Genomic DNA, 10,867 nt, shown 5'->3' with positions numbered 1-10,867 from the left:
GAGGGTTCAGTCATAGTGAATATATGGCTCAGATGTGTAAAGCAGAGGGTTCAGTCATAGTGAATATATGGGTCAGATGTGTAAAGCAGAGGGTTCAGTCATAGTGAATATATGGCTCAAATGTGTAAAGCAGAGGGTTCAGTCATAGTGAATATATGGGTCAGTTGTGTAAAGCAGAGGGTTCAGTCATAGTGAATATATGGGTCAGTTGTGTAAAGCAGAGGGTTCAGTCATAGTGAATATATGGCTCAGTTGTGTAAAGCAGAGGGTTCAGTCATTGTGAATATATGGGTCAGTTGTGTAAAGCAGAGGGTTCAGTCATAGTGAATATATGGCTCAGTTGTGTAAAGCAGAGGGTTCAGTCATAGTGAATATATGGCTCAGATGTGTAAAGCAGAGGGTTCAGTCATAGTGAATATATGGCTCAGATGTGTAAAGCAGAGGGTTCAGTCATAGTGAATATATGGCTCAGATGTGTAAAGCAGAGGGTTCAGTCATAGTGAATATATGGCTCAGATGTATAAAGCAGAGGGTTCAGTCATAGTGAATATATGGCTCAGATGTGTAAAGCAGAGGGTTCAGTCATAGTGAATATATGGGTCAGTTGTGTAAAGCAGAGGGTTCAGTCATAGTGAATATGTGGCTCAGATGTATAATGCAGAGGGTTCAGTCATAGTGAATATATGGGTCAGATGTATAATGCAGAGGGTTCAGTCATAGTGAATATATGGGTCAGATGTGTGAGTGGTGGATGGGACAGGGAGGGGTGGAGGGAGGGAGGAGGTAGGGAGAGGGAGGAGGCAGGGAGAGGGAGGGGTGGAGGGAGGAGGCAGGGAGGGGATAGGGACGTGTACAGGGACGGGTACAGGGGTTTGGGCAGGAGGTTCTAGCTGTTTGAAATTCATTTGATACACATTCCCCTACATAGTCTGAGACACTTATGAGTAGAGAGAGAGACAGAGGGAGGGAGTGAGCGAGGGAGGGAGGGAGAGTATATAGGAAATAGAGAGAGAGAGAAAGAGAGACAGAGAGAGAGAGAGACAGAAAGAGAGAGACAGAGAGAATGAGGGAGGGTATATAGGAAATAGAGAAAGATAGAGAGAGAGAGAAAAGAGAGACAGAGAGAGAGACAGAGAGACAGAGAGAGAGAGACAGAGAGAGACAGAGAGAGACAGAAAGAGAGAGACAGAGAGAGAGACAGAGAGAGAGAGAGAGACAGAGGGAATGAGGGAGGGTATATAGGAAATAGAGAAAGAGGGAGAGAGAGAGAGGGAGAGAGAGACCCCCAACTCCAGAAACGATCTGTCTGCCGTATTCCATTTAAACAGTGTGAGAAGTCCTTGTTGTGTGAAGCCTGTCAAAATCCATAATGTTGTATGAAGCTGAAACCCAATCTAAAAATAAACTCTGTGTGTGTGTGTGTGTGTGTGTGTGTGTGTGTGTGTGTGTGTGTGTGTGTGTGTGTGTGTGTGTGTGTGTGTGTGTGTGTGTGTGTGTGTGTGTGTGTGTGTGTGTGTGTGTGTGTGTGTGTGTGTGTGTGTGTGTGTACCATGTGTGTGTGTGTGTGTACCATGTGTGTGTGTGTGTGTGTGTGTGTGTGTGTGTGTGTGTGTGTGTGTGTGTGTGTGTGTGTGTGTGTGTGTGTGTGTGTGTGTGTGTGTGTGTGTGTGTGTGTGTGTGTGTGTGTGTGTGTGTGTGTGTGTGTGTGTGTGTGTGTGTGTGTGTGTGTGTGTGTGTGTGTGTACCGTGTGTGTGTGTGTGTGTAAAAATAAAGAACAGAGTGTCATGTCACATGGCATGTAAGAACAGGCCTGTATCAAAAAACGTCTTATTGCAGCAGTAGTATAATGGAACCCCAATGAAAACACAAACTATTTCTTCGTCATCACCCACCTTTTCGTTTAATCACCTAGACTTTGAGGACAGGGGGAAGTAGGGGGAGAGGGAGGGTCAGAGGGAGGAGAGGGGCTGGGATGTTACAGGGGTATTACAGCAGGAAGCAGCAATAATGGGCAAACTAACTGTCTTGTTTTGGAATGTAGATAAAACAGTGAATGTAGGTTGATACTGCCTGGAGGAATAGGAGAATACGAGGTTAGGAGAATACGAGGATAGGAGGATAGGAGAATGACTTAAATGTAATGTAAATGAGAATAGGAGGATAGGAGGATAGGATGATAGGAGGATAGGAGGATAGGAGGGTAGGAGCATAGGAGGATAGGAGCATAGGAGGATAGGAGGATAGGAGAATAAGAGGATAGGAGCATAGGAGGATAGGAGCATAGGAGCATAGGAGCATAGGAGCATAGGAGGACAGGAGGATAGGAGAATACGAGGATAGGAGAATACGAGGATAGGAGGATAGGAGAATACGGGGATAGGAGAATACGAGGATAGGAGGATAGGAGAATACGAGGATAGGAGGATAGGAGAATACGAGGATAGGAGGATAGGAGCATAGGAGGATAGGAGCATAGGAACATAGGAGGATAGGAGGATAGGAGAATAGGAGGATATGAGCATAGGAGGATATGAGCATAGGAGGATAGGAGAATAGGAGGATGGGAGGATAGGAGGATAGGAGAATAGGAGAATAGGAGGATAGGAGGATGGGAGCATAGGAGCATAGGAAGATAGGAGGATAGGATGATAGGAGGATAGGAGAATAGGAGGATAGGAGGATAGGAGGATAGGAGAATAGGAGGATAGGAGGATAGGAGGATAGGAGGATAGGAGGATAGGAGCATACAAGGATAGGAGCATAGGAGGATACGAGGATAGGAGGATAGGAGCATAGGAACATAGGAGGATAGGAGGATAGGAGAATAGGAGGATACGAGGATAGGAGGATAGGAGCATAGGAGGATAGGAGGATAGGAGGATAGGAGAATAGGAGGATACGAGGATAGGAGGATAGGAGGATAGGAGGATAGGAGCATAGGAGGATACGAGGATAGGAGGATAGGAGCATAGGAGGATAGGAGCATAGGAGGATACGAGGATAGGAGGATAGGAGGATAGGAGCATAGGAGGATAGGAGGATAGGAGCATAGGAGAATAGGGGGATAGGAGCATAGGAGCATACGCGGGTAGGAGGATAGGAGCATAGGAGGATAGGAGTATAGTAAGATAGGAGCATAGGAGGATAGGAGCATAGGAAGATAGGAGGATAGGAGCATAGGAGGATAGGAGCATAGGAGGATAGGAGGATAGGAGGATAGGAAGATAGGAGGATAGGAGCATAGGAGGATAGGAGCATAGGAGGATAGGAAGATAGGAGGATAGGAAGATAGGAGCATAGGAGGATAGGAGCATAGGAGGATAGGAGAATACGAGGATAGGAGCATAGGAGGATAGGAGGATATGAGGATAGGACCATAGGAGGATAAGAGCATAGGAGGATAGGAGCATAGGAGGATGGGAGGATAGGAGCATAGGAGGATAGGAGCATAGGAGGATAGGAGCGTAGGAGGATAGGAGCATAGGAGGATAGGAGGATATGAGGATATGAGGATAGGAAGATAGGAGCATAGGAGGATAGGAGCATAGGAGGATAGGAGGATAGGAGGATATGAGCATAGGAAGATAGGAGCATAGGAGGATAGGAGCATATGAGGATAGGAAGATAGGAGAATACGAGGATAGGAGGATAGTAAGATAGGAGCATAGGAGGATAGGAGCATAGGAGGATAGGAGGATAGGAGCATAGGAGCATAGGAGGATAGGAGCATAGGAGCATAGGAGGATAGGAGGATAGGAAGATAGGAGGATAGGAGCATAGGAGGATAGGAGCATAGGAGGATAGGAGCATAGGAGCATAGGAGGATAGGAGCATAGGAGCATAGGAGCATAGGAGGATAGGAGCATAGGAGGATAGGAGGATAGGAAGATAGGAGGATAGGAGCATAGGAGGATAGGAGAATAGGAGGATAGGAGCATAGGAGCATAGGAAGATAGGAGGATAGGAGGATAGGAAGATAGGAGGATAGGAGGATAGGAGGATATGAGCATACAAGGATAGGAGGATAGGAGAATAGGAGCATAGGAAGATAGGAGCATAGGAGGATAGGAGGATAGGAAGATAGGTGGATAGGAGCATAGGAGCATAGGAAGATAGGAGCATAGGAGGATAGGAGGATAGGAAGATAGGAGGATAGAAGGGTAGGAGGACATGAGCATAGGAGGATAGGATGATAGGAGTATAGGACGATAGGAGCATAGGAGCATAGGAGGATAGGAGCATATGAGCATAGGAGGATAGGAGCATAGGAGCATAGGAGGATAGGAAGATAGGAGGATAGGAGGATAGGAGCATAGCAGGATAGGAGCATAGGAGGATAGGAGCATAGGAGGATAGGGGCATAGGTGGATAGGAGCATAGGAGCATAGGAGGATAGGAGCATAGGAGCATAGGAAGATAGGAGCATAGGAGGATAGGAGGATAGGAACATAAGAGCATAGGAAGATAGGAGGATAGGAGCATAGGAGGATAGGAGCATAGGAGCATAGGATGATAGGAGGATAGGAGGATAGGAGCATAGGAGGATAGGAGCATAGGAAGATAGGAGCATAGGAGCATAGGAGCATAGGAGGATATGAGCATAGGAGGATAGGAAGATAGGAGCATAGGAGGATAGGATTATAGGAAGATAGGAGGACAGGAGCATATGAGGATAATAGCAAAGGAGGATAGGATTATAGGAGGATAGGAGGATAGGAGCATAGGAGGATAAGAGCATAGGAGGATAGGATTATACGAGGATAGGAGGATACAGTGCCTTGCGAAAGTATTCGGCCCCCTTGAACTTTGCGACCTTTTGCCACATTTCAGCCTTCAGACAAAGATATAAAACTGTATTTTTTTGTGAAGAATCAACAACAAGTGGGACACAATCATAAAGTGGAATGACATTTATTGGATATTTCAAACTTTTTTAACAAATCAAAAACGTAATTTGTAGCGCCACCTTTTGCTGCGATTACAGCTGTAAGTCGCTTGGGGTATTTCTCTATCAGTTTTGCACATCGAGAGACTGACATTTGTTCCCATTCCTCCTTGCAAAACAGCTCGAGCTCAGTGAGGTTGGATGGAGAGCATTTGTGAACAGCAGTTTTCAGTTCGTTCTTTCCACAGATTCTCAATTGGATTCAGGTCTGGACTTTGACTTGGCCATTCCAACACCTGGATATGTTTATTTTTGAACCATTCCATTGTAGATTTTGCTTTATGTTTTGGATCATTGTCTTGTTGGAAGACAAATCTCCGTCCCAGTCTCAGGTCTTTTGCAGACTCCATCAGGTTTTCTTCCAGAATGGTCCTGTATTTGACTCCATCCATCTTCCCATCAATTTTAACCATCTTCCCTGTCCCTGCTGAAGAAAAGCAGGCCCAAACCATGATGCTGCCACCACCGTGTTTGACAGTGGGGATGGTGTGTTCAGGGTGATGAGCTGTGTTGCTTTTATGCCAAACATAACGTTTTGCATTGTTGCCAAAAACTTCAATTTTGGTTTCATCTGACCAGAGCACCTTCTTCCACATGTTTGGTGTGTCTCCCAGGTGGCTTGTGGGAAACTTTAAACTACACTTTTTATGGATATCTTTAAGAAATGGCTTTCTTCTTGCCACTCTTCCATAAAGGCCAGATTTGTGAAATATACGACTGATTGTTGTCCTATGGACAGAGTCTCCCACCTCAGCTGTAGATCTCTGCAGTTCATCCAGAGTGATCATGGGCCTCTTGGCTGCATCTCTGATCAGTCTTCTCCTTGTATGAGCTGAAAGTTTAGAGGGACTGCTAGGTCTTGGTAGATTTGCAGTGGTCTGATACTCCTTCCATTTCAATATTATCGCTTGCACAGTGCTCCTTGGGATGTTTAAAGCTTGGGAAATATTTTTGTATCCAAATCCGGCTATAAACTTCTTCACAACAGTATCTCGGACCTGCCTGGTGTGTTCCTTGTTCTTCATGATGCTCTCTGCGCTTTTAACGGACCTCTGAGACTATCACAGTGCAGGTGCATTTATACGGAGACTTGATTACACACAGGTGGATTGTATTTATCATCATTAGTCATTTAGGTCAACATTGGATCATTCAGAGATCCTCACTGAACTTCTGGAGAGAGTTTGCTGCACTGAAAGTAAAGGGGCTGAATAATTTTGCACGCCCAATTTTTCAGTTTTTGATTTGTTAAAAAAGTTTGAAATATCCAATAAATGTCGTTCCACTTCATGATTGTGTCCCACTTGTTGTTGATTCTTCACAAAAAAATAAGGTTTATATCTTTATGTTTGAAGCCTGAAATGTGGCAAAAGGTGGCAAAGTTCAAGTGGGCCGAATACTTTCGCAAGGCACTGTAGGAGCACAGCCAGACAGACAGACAGACAGACAGACAGACAGACAGACAGACAGACAGACAGACAGACAGACAGACAGACAGACAGACAGACAGACAGACAGACAGACAGACAGACAGACAGACAGACAGACAGACAGACAGACAGACAGACAGACAGACAGACAGACAGACAGACAGACATGGGCAGGGAGGCATTTTCTATCTAACAGTCATACACGTGCATTTCTTCTATAGAACTTCAGATTTTAGAGAAGCTGCCATCAGGCTGGGTAACTGAAGCCTGGGCAGTGTGAAGTGATAGATATGGAGACTTCCTAATGCATGGATTCTACTCCAGTTGGATGATAGAGGATGGAGCAGGGAGGAGGTGGAGCAGGGAGGAGGTGGAGGATGGAGCAGGGAGGAGGTGGAGGATGGAGCAGGGAGGAGGTGGAGCAGGGAGGAGGTGGAGGATGGAGTAGGGAGGAGGTGGAGGATGGAGTAGGGAGGAGGTGGAGGATGGAGCAGGGAGGAGGTGGAGGATGGAGCAGGGAGGAGGTGGAGGATGGAGTAGGGAGGAGGTGGAGGATGGAGTAGGGAGGAGGTGGAGGATGGAGCAGGGAGGAGGTGGAGGATGGAGCAGGGAGGAGGTGGAGCATGGAGCAGGGAGGAGGTGGAGGATGGAGCGGGAGGAGGTGGAGGATGGAGCAGGCAGGAGGTGGAGGATGGAGCAGGGAGAAGGTGGAGGATGGAGTGGGGAGAAGGTGGAGGATGGAGCAGGGAGGAGGTGGAGGATGGAGGAGGTGGAGGATGGAGTAGGGAGGAGGTGGAGGATGGAGTAGGGAGGAGGTGGAGGATGGAGCAGAGAGGAGGTGGAGGATGGAGCAGGGAGGAGGTGGAGGATGGAGTAGGGAGGAGGTGGAGGATGGAGTAGGGAGGAGGTGGAGGATGGAGCAGGGAGGAGGTGGAGGATGGAGCAGGGAGGAGGTGGAGGATGGAGCAGGGAGGAGGTGGAGGATGGAGCGGGAGGAGGTGGAGGATGGAGCAGGCAGGAGGTGGAGGATGGAGCAGGGAGAAGGTGGAGGATGGAGTGGGGAGAAGGTGGAGGATGGAGCAGGGAGGAGGTGGAGGATGGAGCAGGGAGGAGGTGAAGGATGGAGCAGGGAGGAGGTGAAGGATGGAGCAGGGAGCAGGTGGAGGATGGAGCAGGGAGGAGGTGGAGGATGGAGCAGGGAGGAGGTGAAGGATGGAGCAGGGAGGAGGTGGAGGATGGAGCGGGTTGGAGGTGGAGGATGGAGCAGGGAGGAGGTGGAGGATGGAGCAGGGAGGAGGTGGAGGATGGAGCAGGGAGGACGTGGAGGATGGAGCAGGGAGGAGGTGGAGGATGGAGCGGGTTGGAGGTGGAGGATGGAGCAGGGAGGAGGTAGAGGATGGAGCAGGGAGGAGGTGGAGGATGGAGCAGGGAGGACGTGGAGGATGGAGCAGGGAGGAGGTGGAGGATGGAGCGGGTTGGAGGTGGAGGATGGAGCAGGGAGGATGTGGAGGATGGAGCGGGGAGGAGGTGGAGGACGGAGGGAAGAGGGAGGAAGTAGAGGATGGAGTATTTGCTTGAAGGACAATAAACTTTGTAACTCAGAATGTATTCAATGAAAGGGATTCAATCAGAAAGACAGCCTTTCGCCTTTAGTCAGGACGAGCAAGGGCTAGCTACCTCCTCATTTTCAGGGCAAGCTCCTCCTCATCATCATCAGGGCTAGCTAACTCATCTTCATCAGGCTAGCTAACTCTTCATAATCAGGGCTAGCTCCTCATCATCATCAGGGCTAGCTCCTCCTCATTATCAGGGCTAGCTACTCCTCATCATCATCAGGGCTAGCTAACTCATCTTCATCAGGCTAGCTAACTCCTCATAATCAGGGATAGCTAACTTTTCATCATCAGGGCTACCTCCTCATTATCATCAGGGCTAGCTCCTCATTATCAGGGCTAGCTCATTATCATCGGGGCTAGCTCCTCATCATCAGGGATAGCTAACTCTTCATCATCAGGGCTAGCTAACTCCTCATTATCAGGGCTAGCTACCTCCTCATTATCAGGGCTAGCTACCTCCTCATCCTCAGGGCTAGCTACCTCCTCATAATCAGGGCTAGCTACCTCCTTATCAGGGCTAGCTCCTCATCATCACCATCAGTGCTAGCTAGCTCCTCCTCATCCTCAGGGCTCGCTACCTCCTTATCAGGGCCAGCTACCTCCTCATTATCAGGGCTATCTCCTCATCATCATCATCAGGTCTAGCTAACTCCTCATCATCAGGGCTAGCTCCTCCTCATTATCAGGGCTAGCTCCTCATCATCATCCTCAGGGCTAGCTAACTACTCATCATCAGGGCTAGCTAGCTCCTCATCATCATCATCAGTGCTAGCTAGCTCATTATCAGGGCTATCTCCTCGTCATCAGGGCTAGCTCCTCATTATCAGGGCTAGCTCATTATCATCGGGGCTAGCTCCTCATCATCAGGGATAGCTAACTCTTCATCATCAGGGCTAGCTAACTCCTCATTATCAGGGCTAGCTACCTCCTCATTATCAGGGCTAGCTACCTCCTCATCCTCAGGGCTAGCTACCTCCTCATTATCAGGGCTAGCTAGCTACCTTCTCATTATCAGTGCTTGCTACCACCTCATTATCAGGACTATCTACCTCCTCATCATCAGGGCTAGCTACCTCCTCATTATCAGTGCTAGCTACTTCATTATCAGGGAAAACTCATTATCATCATACGGGCTAGCTAACTCATCATTATCAGAGCTAGCTAACTCATCATTATCAGGGCTAGCTAACTCCTCATTATCAGGGATAGCTCATTATCATCATAAGGGCTAGCTAACTCATCATTATTAGGGATAGCTACCTCCTCATTATCAGGGATAGCTCATTATAACATTACATTTACATTTAAGTCATTTAGCAGACGCTCTTATCCAGAACCATACGGGCTAGCTACCTCCTCATTATCAGTGCTTACTACCTCCTCATTATCAGGGCTAGCTACCTCCTCATTATCAGGTCAAGCTACTTCTTCATTATCAGGGCTAGCTACCTCCTCATTATCAGGGCTATCTACCTCCTCATTATCAGGGCTAGCTACCTACTCATTATCAGGGCTAGCTACCTCCTCATTATCAGGGCTATCTACCTCCTCATTATCAGGGCTAGCTACCTACTCATTATCAGTGCTTACTACCTCCTCATTATCAGGGCTAGCTACCTCCTCATTATCAGGTCTAGCTACCTCCTCATCATCATGGCTAGCTACCTACTCATTATCAGGGCTAGCTACCTCCTCATTATCAGGGCTAGCTACCCCCTCATTATCAGGGCTAGCTAACTCCTCATTATCAGGGATAGCTCATTATCATCATAAGGGCTAGCTAACTCATCATTATCAGGGCTAACATCATTATCATCATAAGGGCTAGCTAACTCATCATTATCAGGGCTAACATCATTATCATCATAAGGGCTAGCTAACTCATCATTATCAGGGCTAGCTACCTCCTCATTATAAGGGCTAGCTACCTCCTCATTATCAGGGCTAGCTACCTCCTCATTATCAGGGCTAGCTAACTCCTCATTATCAGGGATAGCTCATTATCATCATAAGGGCTAGCTAACTCATCATTATCAGGGCTAACATCATTATCATCATAAGGGCTAGCTAACTCATCATTATCAGGGCTTACATCATTATCATCATAAGGGCTAGCTAACTCATCATTATCAGGGCTAACATCATTATCACCATAAGGGCTAGCTAACTCATCATTATCAGGGCTAGCATCATTATCATCATAAGGGCTAGCTTGTGCTCAGTTTCAATTAATTCATTCATGAAATAAATTAGAGGGGAGATTACATGCATACACTTCCCACAAATCCACGAGAGAGAGAGTGTAAAAGCTGTTACCATGGCGGAATCATATTAGAATAGCAAACATTTCCCCTGGATCTTTAACATTGCTTCACAGTGAGCCACACAGAGAGATCTCAATCTCCCTCCCTCCCCTCCTCCTCGCACACAAGCACCTGCTGCCACATTTTCCACTTCTAATATTCTACCACCAGACATTTCTTTTTAAATAAAAATAGGAGAAGGAGAGAGAAGTAGGAAATATGAAATGCAGTTACAAAAAAAAGAACTTGAGGGCTGCCAAAGAAAGATACTTTTTCTTCAAGGCCATAATAACTTTCCATGGGAATAAGGAGAGAGAGAGAGAGAGAGAGAGAGAGATAGAGGGGGAGAAAGTTAAAAAGAATAACAGTTTCCCTTGATTTTCTTGCAGTGGATTTCCTGGAGTGATAAGGGCTTAACCAATGTAATCCTCGGAGAGGGGCTTTCTCTTCTCACTCTCTCCCTCTCTCTCCCTCTCTCTCTATCCCTCTCCTTCTCTCTCCTTCTCTCTCCTTCTCTCTCCTTCTCTCTCTCCCTCTCTCCCTCTCTCTATGAGGCAGTAGGTTAAAGAACA

The 10,867-nt window shown here is 47.2% G+C and overlaps 1 pseudogene; it reads left to right on the top strand.

The window, feature by feature from the left end:
* Positions 1-10,520: 10,520 nt before the first annotated feature.
* Positions 10,521-10,627, top strand: LOC124040526 (annotated as a pseudogene).
* Positions 10,628-10,867: the final 240 nt, after the last annotated feature.

Source organism: Oncorhynchus gorbuscha, linkage group LG07 (genome assembly GCF_021184085.1).
Source record: "Oncorhynchus gorbuscha isolate QuinsamMale2020 ecotype Even-year linkage group LG07, OgorEven_v1.0, whole genome shotgun sequence".
NCBI lineage: Eukaryota > Metazoa > Chordata > Actinopteri > Salmoniformes > Salmonidae > Oncorhynchus > Oncorhynchus gorbuscha.
This window is presented reverse-complemented; position numbering and strand designations above follow the sequence as displayed.